The sequence below is a fragment of the Schistocerca nitens genome, chromosome 4 (genome assembly GCF_023898315.1).
Source record: "Schistocerca nitens isolate TAMUIC-IGC-003100 chromosome 4, iqSchNite1.1, whole genome shotgun sequence".
Classification (NCBI taxonomy): domain Eukaryota; kingdom Metazoa; phylum Arthropoda; class Insecta; order Orthoptera; family Acrididae; genus Schistocerca; species Schistocerca nitens.
In genome coordinates this window covers 344593052-344615641 of record NC_064617.1, presented here as the reverse complement: position 1 = coordinate 344615641, position 22590 = coordinate 344593052, and the positions used below count along the sequence as shown (strand labels likewise).

The following is a 22590-nucleotide window of genomic DNA, read 5'->3' as shown; positions in this document are numbered from 1 at the left end:
TCCCAATGAATCTCAACCTGGTACCCGTCTTACCAACAATTAATTTAAATGATCATTCCACTTCAAATCGTTCCGTACGCATACTCCCAGATATTTTACAGAACTGCTACCAGTGTTTGTTCCGCTATCATATAAACATACAATAAAGGATCCTTCTTTCTATGTATTCGCAATACATTACATTTGTCTATGTTAAGGGTCAGTTGCCACTCCCTGCACCAAGTGCCTATCCGCTGCAGATCTTCCTGCATTTCGCTACAATTTTCTAATGCTGCAACTTCTCTGTTTACTACAGCATCATTCGCGAAAAGCCGCATGGAACTTCCGACACTATCTACTAGGTCATTTATATATATTATGAAAAGCAATGGTCCCATAACACTCCCTTGTGGCACGCCAGAGGTTACTTTAACGTCTGTAGACGTCTCTCCATTGAGAACAACATGCTGTGTTCTGTTTGCGAACAACTCTTCAATCCAGCCATACACCTGTTCTGATATTCCGTAGGCTCTTTCTTTGTTTATCAGGCGGCAGTGCGGAACTGTATCGAACGCCTTCCGGAAGTCAAGGAAAATGGCATCTACCTGGGAGCCTGTATCTAATATTTTCTGGGTCTCATGAACAAATAAAGCGAGTTGGGTCTCACACGATCGCTGTTTCGGAATCCATGTTGATTCCTACAGAGCAAAAAACATTGTAAAGTTCTACAACAGATCGATGTCAGAGATATAGGCCTATAGTTTTGTGAATCTTCCCGAGAACCCTTTTAGAAAACTGGGACTACCTGTGCTCTTCTTCAATCATTTGGAACCTTCCGTTCCTCTAGAGACTTGCGGTACACGGCTGTTATAAGGAGGGCAAGTTCTTTCGCGTACTCTGTGTAGAATCGAATTGGTATCCCGTCAGGTCCAATGGACTTTTCTGTGTTGAGTGATTTTAGTTGCTTTTCTATTCCTTGGGCACTCATTTCGATGACAGCCATTTTTTCGTTCGTGCGAGGATTTAGGGAAGGAACTGCAGTGCGGTCTTCCTCTGTGAAACAGCTTTGGAAACAGGTGTTTAGTATTTCAGCTTGACGCGTGTCATCCAGCTTCACAATATGTACGTTCGCTAATGATATTCTTCATAAATAATTCTGCACAGTTTGAGAAGAATAATGATTGGGGATTTTCTGAAGGCGATGCGAACAACACGGGAGGGACTACTCTTCGTCGACTGCCCGAGGAGTATGGAGAGGAGATTTCGCCCCCATCAGAGTACAGCGTCGCACTCGGCCATGCCTTGACCGCACGATGCAGTCATATGTTTTCACCTGTGTTTCCACCACAAAAACTTGCGTCCCCCTCCCTCCCCCCCATCCAGGCCTTCGGAGGTCGACGTGGCCTTCCACACACACGCGCCGCGCGGGATTAGCCGAGCGGTCTAGGGCGTTGCAGTCATAGACTGTGCGGCTGGTCCCGGCGGAGGTTCGAGTCCTCCCTCGGGCATGGGTGTGTGTACTTATCCTTAGGGTGATTTAGGTTAAGTAGTGTGTAAGCTTAGGGACTGCTGACCTTAGCAGTTAAGTCCCAGAAGATTTCACACACATTTGAACTTTTTTTTTTTTCACACACACGCGGTCGGTGTTGCACAGTTTTCTAGATGGCCTCAACTGAAGTAATTCATGCGGACTGTTAATGTAGCTGTGCAAGTTGTAGTTCAAGATCTTACAGGAAAATTAATGAAAGAGACAACGGATCTCCCATATACTGGTTACGAAAACAGATGCTTCATAGAAGTCATTTATGTGCATCAAACACGCTGACGGGAGTCTCACTGGCAGGGAACCAAGTGACTTGAAATTCACTTTTGAAAATTTGAAAGTCAGTTTGTCAAATATGATCACAGGCGTGGTGGCGTAGTTAGTTCAAGAGGAGCTGAATCAATAAGGTGGTTCATGTGCGAGGAACTAGCAAAGCATTCTGCAGCTACGGTGTTAATTGGCTATCAAGGTTAAATGTTTCACAAATTTCGGGAGTTGCACTTAACTTCAGAAGATGCCCTGAACTGGCGAAATCACGAATTCAATCTTAAGGCTTCGCAGAGGGAAGATTGAAGGTCATGGGGGATATGGACGCGACGAGTTATGGAAAGAAGAAAGGAAATGAACCATACCAGAGTTTGTATTAATCGATTCAGGGAAACCAAAGAAAAACTGTATCCGGATGAGTGGACGGAGATTTCAACCGCCGTCCCCGCTTCGCCACTGCATCGCCTCGCTCGATCGGGCAGTGTGACCGGCAGCTCTGAATCTTGCAGGAAGGACTCAGTCGTTTAGCGGTCGGGTCGCGTGGTTTTTACAATAGCAGCTCAGCTTTACTAAGAGGTGATCGCCAGTCGTGTAGACAAGTGTACTGAGATTTAGCCCACGCTGGTGTAGCTACATGGTAGCAACTGTGTGTTTCATCAGGGAGCTAATAATTATTTGAAGTAAGTGCTGATCGCATAAACGGACTTTGCGAAGTTTATCAGAATAAATCGTATTATTTTCGTTGCATCTGGAGGGTATCAGTTCGGTATGGCTTTCTAATTTTCATACTTTTAAATTGTTATCCTTACACGTTTCCATAGTTGAGATTCCACAGTATGTGGTAAGAGAACCAGATGAGCCTGCATGGGCTTTGAAGCTGGCTAATGGGACAAAAAAATATTTCAAAACGAAACTTGTCAGTCAGTTAGTCTCTCTCTCTCTCTCTCTCTCTCTCTCTCTCTCTCACACACACACACACACACACACACACACACACCTCTCACCTACTAAACATTTGGTGTTTTGCAGACGCGAATTAATACAAATACTATTTCATTACTGTACAGTCTGCGCCATTATGGAAATTTGGGCCATAGCCCAATTTCGTGTCTCGATCACAGCGGTCTTTAAGGTAAACACAAACACTGCATACAGACCCTCAATCACCATTTTATGTATTAAAAAGAAGAGACCTTTGAGTATAACGTCCCGCCGACACCCAGCACCATGCAGGGTAGAAGCTTGAGTTGGGAATCGATCGTGGCCTCGTTAAAGTATCTACCCCGACTATCGGCTGAGAAGACGAAGGAAAATTACAAAAGGCAACTTTTGTAGTCCTGTCTTCTTCAGTTGCCTGTAATATTACGGTATATTGATAACTTTTACTTTTGGACCGTCTAACTACAACTGAATTATACACGTAATTTTCGTGCCATACGCTTTTCGCCTTTATTCTCTGCAAGGCATCTTCAGTGGCAGATTCCGTGGACGATTTTCCACATGTTATGTTTTTCTTCCATTTTTTGCGCTGTTCCTCTTCTTATAATTGCCATAATTATGTTTCATTCAGTAGCAGTTAGACGGTCCAAAAGTAAAAATTATCAATATACCTTAAAACTACAAAAGTCCCTATCGGGATTGATGGAGAGCGATTTTGGCCCGCTCCCTCTAAATATGAAGCCACTGCCAAACGCAAGAGCACCAGATCGTTCACCACAGTTTGGTATTCGTAAAAATTAAACTATTTCCTTGTATCCGAACAACCTGTGGTCACTGTTCGCCGATTCTGGGTTTCTGCTCCGGCGTGAGGACCCACTAGGTTGTGGATTATTCATTTCACTACACCACAATTTACGTTTTATGAAATGATGAAAGGGCAGTGGTAAATATAATTGGGGTCCTACCCTCTACTTTAGCGGACAACTAGTGTCGTACGGTTTTAAAAGTTTCAAATTGCAAATTCTCCAGATATCAGCTGCCGCATGTCACTGTCTTCTTTTAAGCAACTGACATATCGCAAGTTTTCTCTGTGTGTGTGTGTGTGTGTGTGTGATACGTTTTAGGAAAATTTTTTGATCTTTTCTTCTGGTACATTTTTAATACTTTTAAGTCATTTTCCCCACACATTTACATAGACAAGCCATACTGCCTAACCGGAACAGACAGATAGTCTTCAAAAGGAAATTCTTCTGAAGTATCTTTCCAGCTTCAGGGCACAAAAACTGATCCATTACCTGTGATGATACCAATTGCTAGATCGGAGGCTCGAAGGATGATATATGAGAATTTTGTTAACTACAATCATTTCCTCACTCTGCAGTATGAGCGGTAACGACGACGATGTCATATGCCCCAACAGTTCTGTCATTAGATGTAGATCATCGTTATCGCTATCATCATCATCATCATCATCATCATCATCATCATCGCCAAATTTACATAAATATTTCTCTATTTACAACAACCAATTTCGACAGACTTTGCTGTCATCTTCACGTCTACAATGTCTGAAGACCTGAAGAGAACAGCAAAGTATGTCGAAAACGACTGTTGTAAATAAACATTTAGGCGATCTTGGCTTTAGAAAGTTTTTATTAAGTAAAACACATTGCTCCTTTTGGTTTCTCAAGATGAGAAAACACAATCATCAACAAAAATTACTACGATGTTCCCATGCCCTGGCTGAGACAGAGAGCAGGAGACGGAATATACATGTACATTCATACTGTGCAAGCCACATTAGGTGCGTGGCAGAGAATACTTTGTGTGTTACTCTTACTTGCCACCTTTTCTGTTCCAGATGCGAATGGTTCGCGGGAAGAACGATTGTTGGTAAGCCACTGTGTGAGCGCGAATCGCTCTAATTTTACCTTCAAGGTCTCTTCGCAAGAGATACTTAGGAGGAATCCGTATATCGGCTGACTCTTTTAGGGACTTATGGTGTCAGAAATTTAACCGTACACCGCGCAGTGATACAGAATGCCTACCGTGCAGCGACTGTCACTGGAGCCGACTGAGCATCTCTGTGACGCTTTTGCGCTTAGTAAATGAACCAGTGACGAAATGAGCTGTTCTTCTTTGCATATTCTCTGTTTCCTCTATCAGCCTACCTGGTACGGATCCCAGACTAACGAGCAAAATTTAACAGTTTAATGTACGAGGGTTTCTGTAGGGTACTTCCCTTGTTGATGGACTACATGTCCTTACGATCCTTTTAATGAATTTGTCTTGTAATTACATCACTTGCGATTCGTTTTATGTGGTCGTTCGACTTCAAATCGCTCCATACACATACTCCTAGATATTTCATGGACATGTCGCTTCCACTGATCGTTCTGCAGTTGTGTTATTTGTGTTATCATCCAATCACACGTCTTTCTGCTTATTTGTCCGCAATGCATTTCTTCATATTGAGGCTCAACTGCCAATTCCTGCATCGAGCGTCGATCCTCTACAGATCTGCCAGCACTGGGCTTCAGTTCTATTGCGTTGCGATTTCTCTGTATATAACGGCGAAAAACCTCACGGAATTTCCCTAGTTACCCTCTACGTCATTTCATATCATATTTTGTAAAGTTATGGCCCTATAACACTGTTCTGGAATACGATCGACGTAACTTTTAAGCTTGAATGTTGAGAAAAACAAGCTGTATTCTGTCTGCTAGAAACTTTTCAAACCAGTCACACTGCTTGTGTAATATTCTGTACGCTCGTTATTTTGTTCATTAAGTGGCTGTGTGGGACAGTATCGAACGCCTTACGGACGTCAGGAACGCAGCATCTACGAGAGGCGCCGCTGTCTACAGCCTTCTGGTTCTCGTGGACGAACAGAGCGAGCTGGGTTTCACACGATCGTTTTTTTCGGAACCCACTTTGATTCCTACAGTAGAGATTTTTGGCCTCCAGAAATATCATAATACGAGTGCGTTAAACTTGAACCGAAATTCTACAACAGACCGTTGTCTGAGACACAAGGCTATAGTTTCATGTGCACCTTAGTTGTACCCTTCAGGCGTCCTCTCCGGGGACGTGAAAGCGTTCGTGGACAGGGAGCTGGTCGAGTTTTATGACGTCACAGCGTGGAATTTCACTTTCCAATACAGTGTCAAGCGCGCAACGAAGAATCTGCAACGTTTGATCTTTGAACCTGGGCGAGGAACGTGGCCAATCACATGCAACATCGGTTTTAAGTCACATGCAGAACTTAGGAGACGCCATATTGGATTAAGTCATAAGGAAAAAATTTGAAAATTTGTGCTAAGGTCTTATGGCACCAAACTGCTGAGGTCATCGGTCCCTAAGCTTACGCACTACTTAAACTAACTTAAGGACAAGACACACACCCAGGCCGGAGGGAGGACTCGAACCTCCGACGGGTGTGGGTGGGGGGGGGGGTGGGGGAGGGGGTTGACCGCGCGGACCGTGGCAAGGCGCCCTAGAACGCGCGTGAGTCATAAGGGAGATGATGTCTGTATGTAGAGGTTTTTACATTACTGGGTACGTACTATGAATATAAGCTACCTGAATGCCCCGGCACGTCGAGAATCTCTCGAAACCTCGTCGTTTTTGGTAAGATTTGTTACAATAAAATGGCAGGAAACTACTTGTCGCTAGTTAGGGGTTCTCGCATTTGACGCTTTTTGTATTATAACATGCTGTATAGCCACACACTGATGAGAAACCTTTTGAAACAGTATCAGCTGTAAAATATCTAGGAATAAATATCTGCAGAGATCTTAAGTGGAATGACATTATAAAACAAATAGTTGGAAAAGCAGATGCCAGACTCAGATTCATATAAAAATCTTAAGGAAATGTAGCTCATTCACGAAGGAAGTAGCTTGTAAGGCGCTTGTTCGGCCGATTCTTGAGTACTGTTCATATATTTGGGATCCTCACCAGATAGGACTGATAGAAGAGAGAGAGAAGATCCCACGAAGAGCGGCACGTTTCGTCACGGGATCGTTTAGTCGGCACGGGAGCGTTACGAAGATGCTCAACAAACTCCAGTGGCAGACGTTACAAGAGAGGGGTTGTGCATCACAAAGAGATTTACTATTGAAATTTCGAGAGAGCAATTTCCGGTCAGAATGGGACAACAAATTACTGAACCCCCACCCCCTTCCGCATACGTCGCACGTAATGACCGTGAGGAGAAAATTCGAGAAAGTAGAGCCAATACACAGACTTGCCGACAATCACCCTTCCCATGCGCTGTTCGCCAGTGGAATAGGGTTGGACGGCTCAGTCAGTGATATGAAACGTGCCCTCCGCCACACACCTTTAGGTAGCCTGAGGAGAACGATGTACATGTAGATGTAGCTGCATGCTATAGAAGTGTGCCGTTTCAGTTCAAAGGTGCATTAATTTATCGAAAGTGCGTCGTTTTTGATACGGTTTGTTACAGTTAAATATCAAATGACATCTGTTGTTACAGCCTTTAGAGTTTTGTCTACACTGTATACCATACTTTACACGCTACTAGCGTATTGAAACTGTAGTGTAATTGATAGAACCGTGAACTACGAAAGGGGAAAAAAATATAGCAGGTTCACATCCAGATATCTACTAATTTTCTACCTTAGGTTTTTTAAAAGATTCTGAGAGTTTATTTTTAATGTAATGTAAGTATGATTTGCAATATTTATTATGGGACATGGGCCAATGGATTACAAGACTGCATTCTACCTCACTGGCTGATTCCCTCGCAGATCACTACAGTTTATACTAAAACTACTACCACATGGGTACCATGTGGTTACGTGAATAAACGTGCGTCTTAATAGATTCAATCTAGGAGGATTATTGCTTCTACAACGTAAAAAATTAGAATTATGACCAGGCGCTAACCTGCGTTTTTGATTAAGTGAAATTAGTCAGGTCGAACCTATTGACTTCAAAGTAATATCGAACAATTTTTTTTTATTATGCGAAAAATAGAAAAATAAGAGGGAGGTAGAGCAGCGAGCTGGGGCAGATGACGTAAGTATATTAGTATTAATAGCGTATTTTGTGACGTAATTTTTTGCCAAAAGTGGTTTCTTGTAGATTTGTTTGTCACTGTAAATTATAGCTCGTGTACTGTTCCTCTACCACTAATTTTCTGTTCAAGCCATCGACGAATCAATTTTCTCCGCGATTTTCTGCCTTCTTCTTCGAAGATCGCTAACAAAGGTAACTGTTTTACGAACGTCCATTGTCATCAACAAACTGTATGATTTGCGTCCAGATGAAACGAACATCTGCCGCTCGAGAGCGCTGCAAACGCAAATCACGATGAGGAGCACGTTCCGTGAGATGCAGCAGGGCGATTCGTAGCGTGTCGCAACCACGACGAATACCACGCTTGGTGTGCCTCGCGATTAGGGTTGCCGGCTATCGGTCAAACAACCGATTTTCGCTTATGTCGGTTTTTCTCAAAGTGAGGTTAGCCTGAGTGTTGAAACCGTTCAAAATAACGGGTCTCTGAAATAAGTGATTTTCAGTTTTTTGTTTCTATTGTTTCCAGTAATAAACGTGTTCTTATCAAGGATCCCACCACTATTCGGGCCCGACGAATCGTCCGTGCTATAAAGAGTCAAAACTGCGGTTGGAGAATTCTATTTCTCGACTTAATTTGTCCGGCTTCAAGGGTTACACGCAGATAGAGGCATACTATGTAGCCACAGGCAACAGATCGGCTACTGTATATTTTCAACGCAAATCGAGCATTGCACTTCACTGATGCCACCCTTCGTAAAATACTTCAGGACTAGGGATGGCGCCATCCTGTGTTACAAGTAGCGTTCGACAACAGCGAGGAACTACCATGTAGATCAGATAGGTCAAATTTGGCACGCTGCATGTACATGCTTACCATCCAGTAGGCCACGCTATATGGTTGGTTGGTTTTGGGAAAGGGTAACACACATCGCTCCCATCGAATTAGGGAAGGATGGAGAAGGAAATCGGCCGTGCTCTTTCAAAGGAACCATCCAGGCATTTGCCAGTAGCGATTTAGGAAAATCACGGAAAACCTAAATCAGGATGGCCAGACGCGGGTTCGAATGGTCGTCCTCCCGCATGCGAGTCCAGTCCGCTAACCAGTGCGTCCGCTCGCTCGGTCATGGCACATGGTTATGGGTGCGTTACTGTTGAGCAACGCTGTACCGATTCTTATGTCATGTGTTTAATGCTCGTTTCTATCAGCATTGTTATTAAAGTAACACTGATCACTTTTCCAGTTGTCCGCAATAACGTAATATTTGAAAGCAATAAAAATGTTATGAGTAAAAATTAGTCTTTTTCAAAAAGGTTTATTTAAAAAGTAAAAATTTTGTCACTGCTGCTCTGGCTAATTGACTTTTCGTTTTTTTAACTGGTTATCAGTAAAAAAAGTAAAAACATCTACACTACTGGCCATAAAAATTGCTACACCACGAAGATGACGTGCTACAAGCGCGAAATTTAACCGACAGGAAGAAGATGCTTTGATATGCAAATGATTAGCTTCAGAGCATTCACACAAAGTTGGCGCCGGTGGCGACACCTACAACGTGCTGACATGAGGAAAGTTCGATTTCTCATACACAAACAGCAGTTGACCGGCGTTGCCTGGTGAAACGTTGTTGTGATGCCTCGTGTAAGGAGGAGAAATGCGTACCATCACGTTTCCGACTTTGATAATGGTCGGATTGTAGCCTATCGCGATTGCGGTTTATCGTATCGCGACATTGCTGCTCGCGTTGGTCGAGATCCAAGGACTGTTAGCAGAATGTGGAATCGGTGGGTTCAGGAGGGCAATACGCAACGTCGTGCTGGATCCCAACGGCCTCGTCTCACTAGCAGTCGAGATTACAGGTATCTTATCCGCATGGCTGTAACGGACCGTGCAGCCACGTCTCGATCCCTGAGTCAACAGAAGGGGACGTTTACAAGACAACAACCATCTGCACGAACAGTTCGACGACGTTTGCAGCAGCATGGACTATCAGCTCGGAAACCATGGCTGCGGTTACCGTTGGCGCTGCATCACAGAAAGGATCGCCTGCGATGGTGTACTCAACGACGAACCTGGGTGCACGGATGACAAAACGCCATTTTTTCGGATGAATCCAGGTTCTGTTTACAGCATCATGATGGTCGCATCCGTGTTTGGCGACATCGCGGTGAACGCACATTGGAAGCGTGTATTCGTCATCGCCATACTGGCGTATCACTCGGCGTGATGGTATGGTGTGCCATTGGTTACACGTCTCGGTCACCTCTTGTTCGCATTGACGGCACTTTGAACAGTGGAAGTTACATTTCAGATGTGTTACGGCCCGTGGCTCTACCCTTCATTCGATCCATGCGAAACCCTACATATCAGCAGGGTAATGCACGACCGCATGTTGCAGGTCCTGTAAGGGCCTTTCAGGATACAGAAAGTGTTCGACTGCTGCCCTGGCCAGCACATTCTCCAGATCTCTCACCAACTGAAAACGTCTGGTCAATGGTGGCCGAGCAACTGGCTCGTTACAATACGCCAGTCACTACTCTTGATCAACTGTGGTATCGTGTTGAAGCTGCATGGGCAGCTGTACCTGTACACGCCATCCAAGCTCTGTTTGAGCCAATTCTCAGGCGTATCAAGGCCTTTATTACGACCAGAGATGGTTGTTCTGGGTACTGATTTCTCAGGATCTATGCACCCAAAATGCGTGAAAATGTAATCACATGTCAGTTTTAGTATAATATATTTGTCCAATGAATACCTGTTTATCATCTGCATTTCTTCTTGGTGTAGCAATTTTAATGGCCAGTAGTGTATTATAACCGAGACCAAACGAATACGGAAAAATACCGGTTATTCAGAACTAAAACACTGGTATCGCTTTTAACTGGTCGGTTTTTTGCCATCGCTATTCGCATGAGGAGGGAATTAACTAGGCAAGCAAATTGATACTCACTCTGAAGACGAGAAACACAAAATTGACACCCTGCGCCAGGAACAGCGGCTGCCTGCAGGACGCAGGCAGATGCCAAGCACGTTGTCCGCCGAGGAGCACAACGCGGGTGGCTGGGTGGTCAAGCTAGAGAAGCAGGCGGGCGACTGCTCAGGCTACAGCGCGCAGCGCGAGCCGAAGCACAGACGACACAGTTCCGGCGACGGCGCGTGGCCACGCACAAAGCGCCCGCCACGCTGCCTACCTTCCACCTGCTACCTTATACCCCGTGCCAAGGACGCGCCTGCGACACTGCTACTGTAGCCGCAGGCTATCGTCACACCGTCATCATTGCTCAATGCCTGCAGCGGCAAACGTGTCGGCAGCATCAGCCGGTCGGTCGATTGTGCAGATGTTTTTTTCAAATTAAGTCTACGAGGTACGGTCGAAAAGTTTCTGGTCCAAGATAGTTATCGTAATGTCTCGTACAAACACCACCATATACTTTTACGGAGATTCTTTGTGGGTATGCAAGACAAATTTCGCGGCTCCAGAATCGTTAATTTTGCCACTAGGATGCGTTGTATACCGTAGCGTAAGCGAATATCGAGAGAATCAGGAACCGCGCTGTGTCGAATATCTTCATTTGAAGGGAATGACGCCCGAGGAAATTGAGGTAGACATTCGGAATACACTTAAGGACAGTGCTCCGTCTTATACGAGGTTTGTCCGGAAAATACGTATAAAAGTTGAATAATGTCTTTATGTTACAAGTTCCAGACACCGCCAGGTAGGACTAGTGCTGTAATCAATCCCATCAACGCTCAGTTCGAGTCAGAACACTCTGCGTGAAGGTGGGAGTGTGCGGCAGCTTGTTGACAGTTACCCTTTTTTCACCTGCCGTCGTCACGGAGCTCTCTCTGATTGAGGAACAGCGCGTCAACATCAAGTTTCTTGCAAAGCTAGACAAGAACGGCCGTGAGATTTTTGAGTGTTTGGAACAGGTTTACGGAGACAATTCTCTGAAGGAACCAACCGTGAACAAGTGGTTAAAAAGGTTCCAGGATGGTCGAGAAGAAGTGAACGATGACCCTCGCCCAGGACGCCCGTCGACATCGAGTTCCAATGCAAATGTTGAACGAATTCGGGCTTGTGTTCTTAAAGACCGTAGATTGACAGTCAGAATGGTTGCTGACGAGCTGTCAATCCCCAAAACAATCGTTCACGAAATCCTGACACAAAAACTTGAAATGAAGAAATTGTGTGCGAAAATCGTACCGAAGCTCTTGACGCCAGAACAGAAAGCAAAGAGGGTTGAGTGCTGTGAGGATTGGTTGGAAGCAGAGGAACGAGGGGACTTTCTCAACCGAGTCATCACTGGAGACGAGTCCTGGTTTTACGAATTCGATGTGGAGCTCAAATCTCATCGCAAGGGATGGAAACTAGCAGGACAACCGAGAACAAAAAAGTCGCGAAAATCAAGGTCCAATATGAAGACAATGTTGATTGTTTTCTTTGATTCTAGGGGCATTGTTCACAAGGAATTTGTCCCTCCCGGCCAGAGAGTGAACGGAAATTTTTACGTTGTAGTTCTGACACGTCTCAGAGCTCGTGTGGCCCGAGTTCGACCGGAGTTGGCAAAAGTGGGCAGGTGGATCCTTCATCACGACAATGCGCCCGCTCACACGTCGCTCGTTGTGCGCGAGTTTTTGGCCCGAAGCTCAATCACCGTGACAGACCACCCGCCTTATCCACCCGATTTAGCCCCGTGTGACTTCTTCATGTTCCCGAAATGCAAGGGGCGGCACTTGGGAGATGTGGAAGCCATCAAGGCGGAAACGACACGGCAACTGAACAACATCACAACAGAAGACTTTCAGCAATGTTATCAGCAGTGGAAACGGCGTTGGCAGAAGTGTATCGCGTCTCAGGAGTATTTTGAAGGAGACCATATTGTAATACCTGAATAATTGTAAAATAAAGTTATTATTCAACTTATTTACGTATTTTCCGGACAAACCTCGCACAACAGTGAAAAACTGGGCGTCCGACATCGAACGAGGAAGACCGAGTGTGGAAGATCAGCTAAGAAGCGGAAGGCCGGTCACAGTTGCCACTGATGAAACAGCGACTGAAATTCACGATACGATTTTGCAGGATCGTCTAACAATGTTGCAGCACATTGAAACGACATCTGCAATCTCCCACGAGCGTGCTCATGACACTGTTGTGGATATTCTGGGAATGCGGAAAGTTTCATCTCGATGGGTCCCGAAAGACTTGAATGCATATAATAGACGAGAGAGTGTGCAGGGTTGTGAAGAATCTCCGCCAATTTGAAGCGGATGAAGACGGCTTTCTTGCAAGGTATTTGACAGTGGACGAAACGTGGGCTCACCACTTTGATCCTGAGACAAAACAACAGTCACAACAATGGAAACATCCTTCATCCTCTTCTTCAAACAAATTCTGGGTGCAAAAATCAGCCGTTAAGGTAATGGTATAAAAATGGTTCAAATGGCTCTGAGCACTATGGGACTCAACTGCTGTGGTCATAAGTCCCCTAGAACTTAGAACTACTTAAACCTAACTAACCTAAGGACAGCACACAACACCCAGCCATCACGACGCAGAGAAAATCCCTGACCCCGCCGGGAATCGAACCCGGGAACCCGGGCGTGGGAAGCGAGAACGCTACCGCACGACCACGAGATGCGGGCGGTAATGGTATCGGTCTTTGGGATGCAGAAGGGGTAATTATGGTGGATTACATGCAAAAGGGCGTAACTATCAATGCATCATACTATTGCACCCTCCTGCGCCGTTTGAGACTAGAGATAATGAAAAAACAGGCGCGGAATTCTTTTGCATTGGAACAACACACCGGCGTACGAACCCCACGCAACACTGAAAACACTGTGACTGCGCGGCTTCGAATTGTTACGTCATCCGCCATATTCTCCAAATTTGGCTCAATCAGACTTTTTACTTTTCCCAAACCTAAAAAAATACCTCAAAGGACGACGATTTGACATTGATGATGCCACATTGAAAAATAAATTGGTATTATGAAACTTCTGTCATTCTTTGTTAGATTAGAAACTTTTCGACCCTCCCCTCGTACAAACACTTTCGATTCAAAGGAAATTGAAAAATGAACGCCTCTAAGGACTTAGGCGGGCAACGGCCTTGCCACAGTGGACACACCGGTTCCCGTGAGATCACCGAAGTTAAGCGCTGTCGGGCGTGGCCGGCAGTTGGATGGGTGACCATCTGGCCGCCATGCGCTATTGCCATTTTTCGGGGTGCACTCAGCCTCGTGATGCCAATTGAGGAGCTACTCGACCGAATAGTAGCGGCTCCGGTCAAAGAAAACTATCATAACGACCGGGAGAGCGGTGTGCTGACCACACGCCCCTCCTATCCGCATCCTCAACAGGGGATGACACGGCGGTCGGATGGTCCCGATGGGCCACTTGTGGTCTGAAGACGGAGTGCCAAGGACTTAGCGAAGAACGTCATTTCTCGTTGGAGAGATGCAACGTGTAGCACTTCTCGGATGGTATCGATCCTTTCACTTAGTAATCAGATAGGTGGCCGAACACCGGATCTCGATGGGCTGCTTATCGAATATTCCAGTTGATATTTTTAAGCTTCGAGTTAAAGATTAACGTTCGTAACTGGAATAATAGCCTTCTCTATGTATCCAGAATGCTGACGCCTAGTTACTCCCCACCCCCGTAGCCGGACCTTGTCTCGAGGAACAAATCGAATATACGAATGCACCTTCAGAAACGACGTGCAAAGACGCTGCAATGCGTCGAAGTTACAGTGGTCAACACCTTCGCTTCCCCCTCTCCTCCGGCAAAAAACGGGGGCAAAATAGGCGACAAGAAGTCTCCTCTTCATAATTTCACCCCAGTTCTAATATCGAGCTTTCCGTACGGATTAAAACGCTAGCTACCTTCGTTGCATCGTCAGCTAGAATACGCGGTAAAGATTCGTCAAGACGTAATCTACGCTATGGGTGAAGTGTGTCCAGCACTGTGGAACAACGAACTCTCGTTTGATGCCAAAAGAGTAGCCTAGTAGCAAGCATTGGCGCAGCTATAACTTCCACTGCGTGCAGCATTTTTCGGCGCCGCTTCCGGACATGTGTCGTTACCCTCCATTTTTTCCCTCGAGCCGGCCGCGGTGGCCGTGCGGTTCTAGGCGCTGCAGTCCGGAACCGCGGGACTGCTACGGTCGCAGGTTCGAATCCTGCCTCGGGCATGGATGTGTGTGATGTCCTTAGGTTTATTTTGGTTTAAGTAGTTCTAAGTTCTATGGGACTGATGACCTAAGATGTTAAGTCCCATAGTGCTCAGAGCCATTTTTCCCTCGACACAGCATTTACAACCCCTCGATATTTATAGGTATGGTTTTGTTACACGTTCTACACCAAATGAGTTTTATCCTGAATTACCTCCATAATTAACAATACGAAGATACACAGGCAACAGATGTACTGAAAATAAGGGCACAGCAGCGGCCCTTTGACGGCAAATTTGGCATAAATTACATTAAGCGTCGAATCCCGAGACCGCCCACGAAATTAAATGATAATTCCCTAAAGAGGAATCATTTCAGAAAACGAAGTTTTGAATATGTGGTGATTTTGTGCTCTATGTAGACAACTTTTAATTCCTCAGCAAAGACTCTCTCCAAATCACCTGTTTCTTACTTTGTATCGTGTCTGACGAGAACGATAGGGAAATCATTTGAGTATTTTGCATTCTTCACATTGATCAGTTATAAAGCATTGAAGTCTAATTTAACATAAGTTTGTTGTGTCTCCGTATCTCGAGCAAATTCTGTCGCATATTTTACTTTTGACAAAATTTGCGTCGATTTCACCGAAGTAATTCCAGGTCACCCTCCCCTTAATACTTCATTGTGGTTACTTTTTAGATGCTCAGAAGCGGTTGATAAATGCACACTGCTCCACACACCGAGTAACTGAACACGACACACTGACTTTAAAGGCAAAATTAAACTCCGTCTCGGAGAGGTCTCGGAAGACCGACCGCCGTGTCATCCTCAGATCTTAGGAGTCACTGGATGCGGTTCTAGAGCGACGTGCGGTCGGCACATCTCTCTCTTGGCAGATGTCAGTTCTTGTGACCGGAGCCACTAGTTCTCGATCAGGAAGCTCCTCATTTGCCTGAGTGCTGAGTGCACTCCGCTTGCCAACAGCGCTCGGCTGACCGGAGGGTCACCCATCCAAGTGCTAGCCGAGCCCGACAGCGCTTAACTTCGGTGACCTGACAGGAACCGGTGTTACCAGAGCGGCAAGGCCTCTTAAAGACTGATCATCTGATTTTTGAAGTTCAAATTTTAAACCACAGGAGCCGGAAGTGGTATCGGTGGTACAACTCCAATGAAAGTTCCGACAAGTCGGAATCAGAGGCAAAGCTACGTTACATTTCTTTTCCAAGAGACAAATATATAAACTAGCCTACTGTATCATCACAAATTGATTTAGACGATTCATCGGCAAGGGAAACCGTCGGAAATTGGTGATGGTTTGAAGGAGACTGCAACTCCATTTTCAACGGTTAAGAAATGGCTCACTGAATTCAGACTTGCCCTCCTTGACTTGAAGCTGACGCTCGTAAAGATCGTCCCGAAGCTGTGATCACAGGTGAAAACATCGAATCCTTCCTTGCTGACAGCTAAGATCACGTTCTCAAGGTATGGTCATCTATCGGGGCCGACTAACATTGAACATACAATCACTGCCCCAATTAAAATCCAAACAGGATAATTAATTCTCGGAATGCTTGTGTGTTGTGGTGTGAACAAAGCCTAGTGCCTGCAGCGTGTCCATTAGCGCGTGCTTGAGCCGAAGACCGTCGCGGATGGCTCCGTAAAAAACTGGGACAACGGCCGTGGCACGTGCACTCTCTGCGCTATAGTAGGGGGCGCCTCTCGTGTTACAAGGGCCCAGCCGCAAGGCGGAGTACGGAGACGTATCGAGAAGCCGACATATTTTCGGAGCGTGTCTTCATTAACGACCGCTGTGTGTTGACAACATGACTCGTTTGGTGTCCGTGTGAGGGAGAAGTATACGATAAATGGCATCACTGGTTCAAATGGCTCTGAGCACTATGGGACTCAACTGCTGAGGTTATTAGTCCCCTAGAACTTAGAACTACTTAAACCTAACTAACCTAAGGACATCACACACATCCATGCCCGAGGCAGGATTCGAACCTGCGACCGTAGCGGTCTTGCGGTTCCAGACTGCAGCGCCTTTAACCGCACGGCCACTTCGGCCGGCAGGCATCACTGGTCCCCAAGAAATTACAAATATACTAGCTGTCTTTTTATTACCTGGTGATAATTCTGCTTCCTGGCAGCCCACACATAATGGGCAACCGCTAGTTAGGGATTTAGCAGTCATTATTTCATGTAAGCCATCACATGTCACTCCTGTCGTCGTATCGCCATAAAGATGGCCGCATGGGGGAGCGAATGTAGGTAAGGCACGCACGCTGTGTGTGAAACGTGTTAACTTTGTTCTTTGTTTTTCGCCCAGCGACACGTCCCAGTAAAAGAGACAATGCACTCGTATTCGGGGAGGAGGGGGGGAGGAGGGTAGTTCGAGTCTCCTTCCAGATTTAATGTCTTCGGTGTGAAGGGGACTTTATGCGGAACGCCAAACGTCCCGACTTTTGAGCTCTGCTATCAATTCGAAACATTATGCGTATTGACTTAAAAATGGTCGAATACAAGAAAGTTCCGAAATGGGTTTCTGAACGCGTCGAAGGCGGTAACCAAGAAGGAATACGAAGATCGAAATCTGCCGATGCTCTAAAAGGACGGATCAGCGCAGAGAGGAACTGTGTTTCGGAACCCTCGACCGCGTGTCTGTATCATTACAGCCATGCCTCTGTTTTCTAAACACTGTTTCAACCCTTCACCCCTCACCTCCGCAGTGAAAGGCCGTAGATTCTCGTGGTGCACCAATTAGTTATTTCCACTTATTCCAAGATGGTGATCGCCCCCTCGCGCCAGCCCACTTGTTTCTTCCGTAGTCTTGTTCGTAGTGAGAAACAAAACGCGGGAGACACGTGACTGTCAGGTGTGCGCTCAACGACCGACGTAGTTCTAAATTCATTGAGTCAATGGTAATACCACTCTTACCTAATTTATGGAGTAAGTGTCTATTTCGAAATACAGCAAATGTAAACAACTTGGGCCGGCCGGAGTGGCCGGGCGGTTCTAGGCGCTACAGTCTGGAACAGCGCGACCGCTACGGTCGCAGGTTCGAATCCTGCCTCTGGCGTGGATGTGTATGAAGTCCTTAAGTTAGTTAGGTTTAAGTAGTTGTAAGTTCTAGGGAAATGATGACCTCAGATGTTAAGTGGTCAGAGCCATCTGAACCATAAACAACTTGAATGAAACAAAGTCCTAAAATGGTTCAAATGGCTCTGAGCACTATGGGACTAAACATCTGAGGTCATCAGTCCCCTAGAACTTAGAACTACTTAAACCCAACTAACCTATGGACATCACACACATCCATGCCCGAGGCAGGATTTGAACCTGCGACCGTAGCAGTCGCGCGGTTCCGGACTGATGCGCCTAGAACCGCTCGGCCACAGCGGCCGGCAAACTAAACCCTATTTAAGTAACTACATTAACAAGCTCATCACAATTTTTCAAGTTTTATTAGTCTTCTTGACAAATGCAAAGCATACATGTCTCCATTCTACGTGAGTTTCTTCAGCCCATTAAGGAGCGTAGAGGTCTTTTTATTGTTTTTTATTTTTTATCACGGATCTTTTGTAGGCGAGTCAGGTGACAGGAAGAATAATCAAAAATTCATTTTTTTACAAAAGATTGCAAACTTTGTTTATATTGCACTTGCTCAAAGATGCATTTAGCAGTGAATTTCCTTACTCTGCTAAAAAATTTGGACTAACTGTAATCCCGCTATCCACATACTGCATAGCCATAAAACCGAGCGAGGTGGCGCAGTGGTTATCACACTGGACTCGCATTCGGGAGGACGACGGTTCAATCCCACGGCCGGCCATCCTGATTTAGGTTTTCCGTGATTTCCCCAGATCGCTACAGGCGACTTCCTTCCGCGACCTTTCCTAATCTGTGTGACCGATGACCTCGCTGTTTGGTCTCTTCCCCAAAACAACCCAACCCGAGCCCCATACCCATAGGGTCGTCTACATCCACAAAACCGCTCTAACTAAGAGCGCCGAGGCCCAAGCGAGTTTCATCTACTTCAGTGAGTAGTTAAAAGATACGCCATGTTCACAAGCATCTAACCATTTTTTTTATGCCCTGACATTTAGGTCCTTGCCAGCCTTTTTTTTTGCCACGAAGCCCTCAGTCCCTATTTTCTGCGAACTGGATCTGGCAACATTAGGCATTGCTACAGCGCTGCATGCTGCCTGTTGCTTTGTACCGCCCTGGTCGAATTGCTCCGTGTAACATGTGTCATAGCCGAATACCACATGTTGCCCAGATGGTGGCTCGGTGACACTGTGCCTTTACACACAAAAGAATTGTTGCGGCGTGGAAACCCGGCTGTAGCCGTCACAAGAATTCCCGCCGAGGGGGCGGCGCGGAAAAGGAAGCGCAGAGCAGTGGCAAGACAGGAAGCCGGCACGACGGCGGCTGCTGTGAGCAGGAAGGGACCCGGCCCGCGGCGCCCGCTATCTGTCCACGACACGCGACAGCAGCGCGCCCGCACTCTCAGCTGCCCACAGTGGCCACTGGCGACAACTGCAGCGGACAGGCTGGTTCACCTGCCCTCACCTATGGGCTTTATGCAACTCGCAACGCCATCAAAAACCGCGCACAAGTGCTTCACATTCTCTCGCTCGCTACGCGCAAATTATTAGTCCTACAGAAAACCTGAACAGAAATTTTGGAACACATATTGTGTTTGAGTATAATGACTTTTCTGGAGACTAGAAACCTACTTTGTAGGAATCAGCATGGGTTTCTAAAAAGACGGTCGTGTGAAACCCAGCTCCCGCTATTCGTCCACGAGACTCAGGGGGCCATATACACGGGTTCCCAGGTAGATGCCGTGTTTCTTGTCTTCGGCAAGGCGTTCGATACAGTTCCCCACAGTTGTTTAATGAACAAAGTAAGAGGAAATGGACTATCAGACCAATTGTGTGATTGGATTGAAGAGTTCCTAGATAACAGAACGCAGGATGTCATTCTCAATGGAGAGAAGTCTTCCGAAGTAACAATGATTTCAGGTGTGCCGCAGGGGAGTGTCGTAGGACCGTTGCTGTTCACAATATACATAAATGACCTTGTGGATAACATAGGAAGTTCACTGAGGCTTTTTGCGGATGATGCTGTCGTATATAGAGAGGTTGTAACAATGGAAAATTGTACTGAAATGCAGGAGGATCTCCAGCGAATTGACGCATGGTGCAGGGAATGGCAATTGAATCTTGATGTAGAAAAGTGTAATGTGCTGCGAATACATCGAAAGAAAGATCCCTTATCATTTAGCTACAATATAGCAGGTCAGCAACTGGAAGCAGTTAATTCCATAAATTATCTGGGAGTACGCATTAGGAGTGATTTAAAATGGAATGACCATATAAAATTAATCGTCGGTAAGGCAGATGCCAGACAGAGATTCATTGGAAGAATCCTGAGGAAATGCAATCCGAAAACAAAGGAAATAGGTTACAGTACACTTGTTCGCCCACTGCTTGAATACTGCTCACCGGTGTGGGATCCGTACCAGATAGGGTTGATAGAATAGATAGAGAAGATCCAACGGAGAGCAGCGCGCTTCGTTATAGGATCATTTAGTAATAGCGAAGGCGTTACGGAGATGATAGATAAACTCCAGTGGAAGACTCTGCAGGAGAGACACTCAGTAGCTTGGTACGGGCTTTTGTTGAAGTTTCGAGAACATACCTTCACCGAGGAGTCAAGCAGTATATTGCTCCCTCCTACGTATATCTCGCGAAGAGACCATGAGGATAAAATCAGAGAGATTAGAGCCCACACAGAGGCATACCGACAATCGTTCTTTCCACGAACAATACGAGACTGGAATAGAAGGGAGAACCGATAGAGGTACTCAAGGTACCCTCCGCCACACACCGTCAGGTGGCTTGCGAAGTATAGATGTAGATGTAGACCTTTCTGTAAGTAATTTAGTGTGGTTAAATTTTTACTGGCATAAATTTCCGATGGAGGTCACTTCCTTACGGTTATTAAAAAAAAAAATACGTTTGAACGTAACTTTTGTACGGTTTTCTTGAATAATTCGACAACTACGTCCTCTAGTGAAAACTTATACCAGTAAAACATTTAACTACACACATCAAAAAAGTTTTGCATCACCCTGGTTCCCATAACTCCTGAAGATAGGCGTTGACTATGGATATTGTATCACAGATACAGTCCCTTTGACTGTTCAGAGACGTCACTAAACCCGCCTAAAGGTGTAAACAACCAAGCATGAGCAGCGCCTATTACACAGAGGGAGTCAGACAGCCGATCATTTCCAGTCATTCCACCAGGAACGTCGTACACGATTCGAGCTGTCTATAGTTCAACCATGCGTAGACCGTCAACACCGCGTTTCGATCGTGTCCGCATTGTTACTTTGTGCCAGGAAGGGCTCTCAGCAAGGGAAGTGTCCAGTAGAGATGGGGGATCCGCTCTTGAACTAATTCATAGAGTTGAATCTTTCAAAGGAATGAACAATCAGTGATTCAGAAAAAAAGAACGGTAGCTCCAAACGTTTCCCACGGCAGAGAGAGAGAGAGAGAGAGAGAGAGAGAGAGAGACGGAGCATATCAGCAGCGCCTCTGCTGGTCAGAGCACAGTGCACGCCACACAACACAGCCAGCGCCGGCCTCTGCCCTGCTTCTACCTTGGCTGCCTGCATTGTGCAGTGCCCCATTGGATTTTGTGTTTCACATATGCCGTGCCGTCTCTGTGCGTCGTCTGCCGTGTGCAGTGTCTGGCGCAGGTTAACTTCGCATCGCACTCTGTCGGCGATCGTTTCAGTCGCACGTCCTGCCCTCTGGGCAGTTGATGCGAGCAACAGGACAGAGAGCCACCTAGCGGATAACATAGGAACTACTTGCAAAAACCTGCTCGCAAGGGAATGGACGATTTGGCTCCGAGCGGGTGAGTTCACCGCTTCCCCCAGCCTCGGAACTCGCCCGCTCAACGCTCACCCCACCGTCTCGACTCTAGCCAGAGCGTTGAGCAAAGCGACTCAGGTGTCACTCTGGTCTCTGCGGTCTCAGCTCATGCAGTAATACAGCTCGCGGCTCGACCTGCTCGACTCAGCGCCTCTGCATCGGAGTTCGTCCCCACTGGATATTGTTCTTCGTAGTAATACCGCTATGTATATTACATTATTATGTTATGTATACATCAATCGTTTTTATTTTATTTTTATTTGTTTAAACTGATTAGATTAGGTTCCTGATGACTCCTCTTACCATAGGATTTTTATTATGGACACTCGAATTTACGCTTTAATTACGAGCGAACCGATAAACGTATCGCAAAATGTGATACACCAATATTTTCCTTGTTTTATTCTGCGTAAGGCTATATGCAGCACTTTCGTTTTACAGTCAAATTTATATATTTTTTCTTATTCTGGTACGGATTTTGCGATTTTAGGCGTCTTCGGAAGGAAACGTTCACTTTAAAAATATATGGCTTGCGATGTATTTGTATGAGGTTAATGAAATTTTAATACATTATAGCCAAATATATTGTTAATGTAAATCTCAAGTTACAACATTTTCCGATCACCCAAAAAACCACGATAGTGCAAAATACATCAATAATCAAAAACTTTGTCATATCGTGGAAATTTCAATA

The 22590-nt window shown here is 45.7% G+C and overlaps 1 long non-coding RNA gene and 1 pseudogene across 1 annotated transcript in view; one reads left to right on the top strand and one right to left on the bottom strand.

Annotated features, from left to right (window-relative positions):
- Window positions 1-22590, bottom strand: part of LOC126251557 (uncharacterized) — a 288135-nt gene that overhangs the window by 149284 nt on the left and 116261 nt on the right. The window lies entirely within an intron of this gene.
- LOC126254106 (5S ribosomal RNA) lies at window positions 13875-13991 on the top strand (annotated as a pseudogene).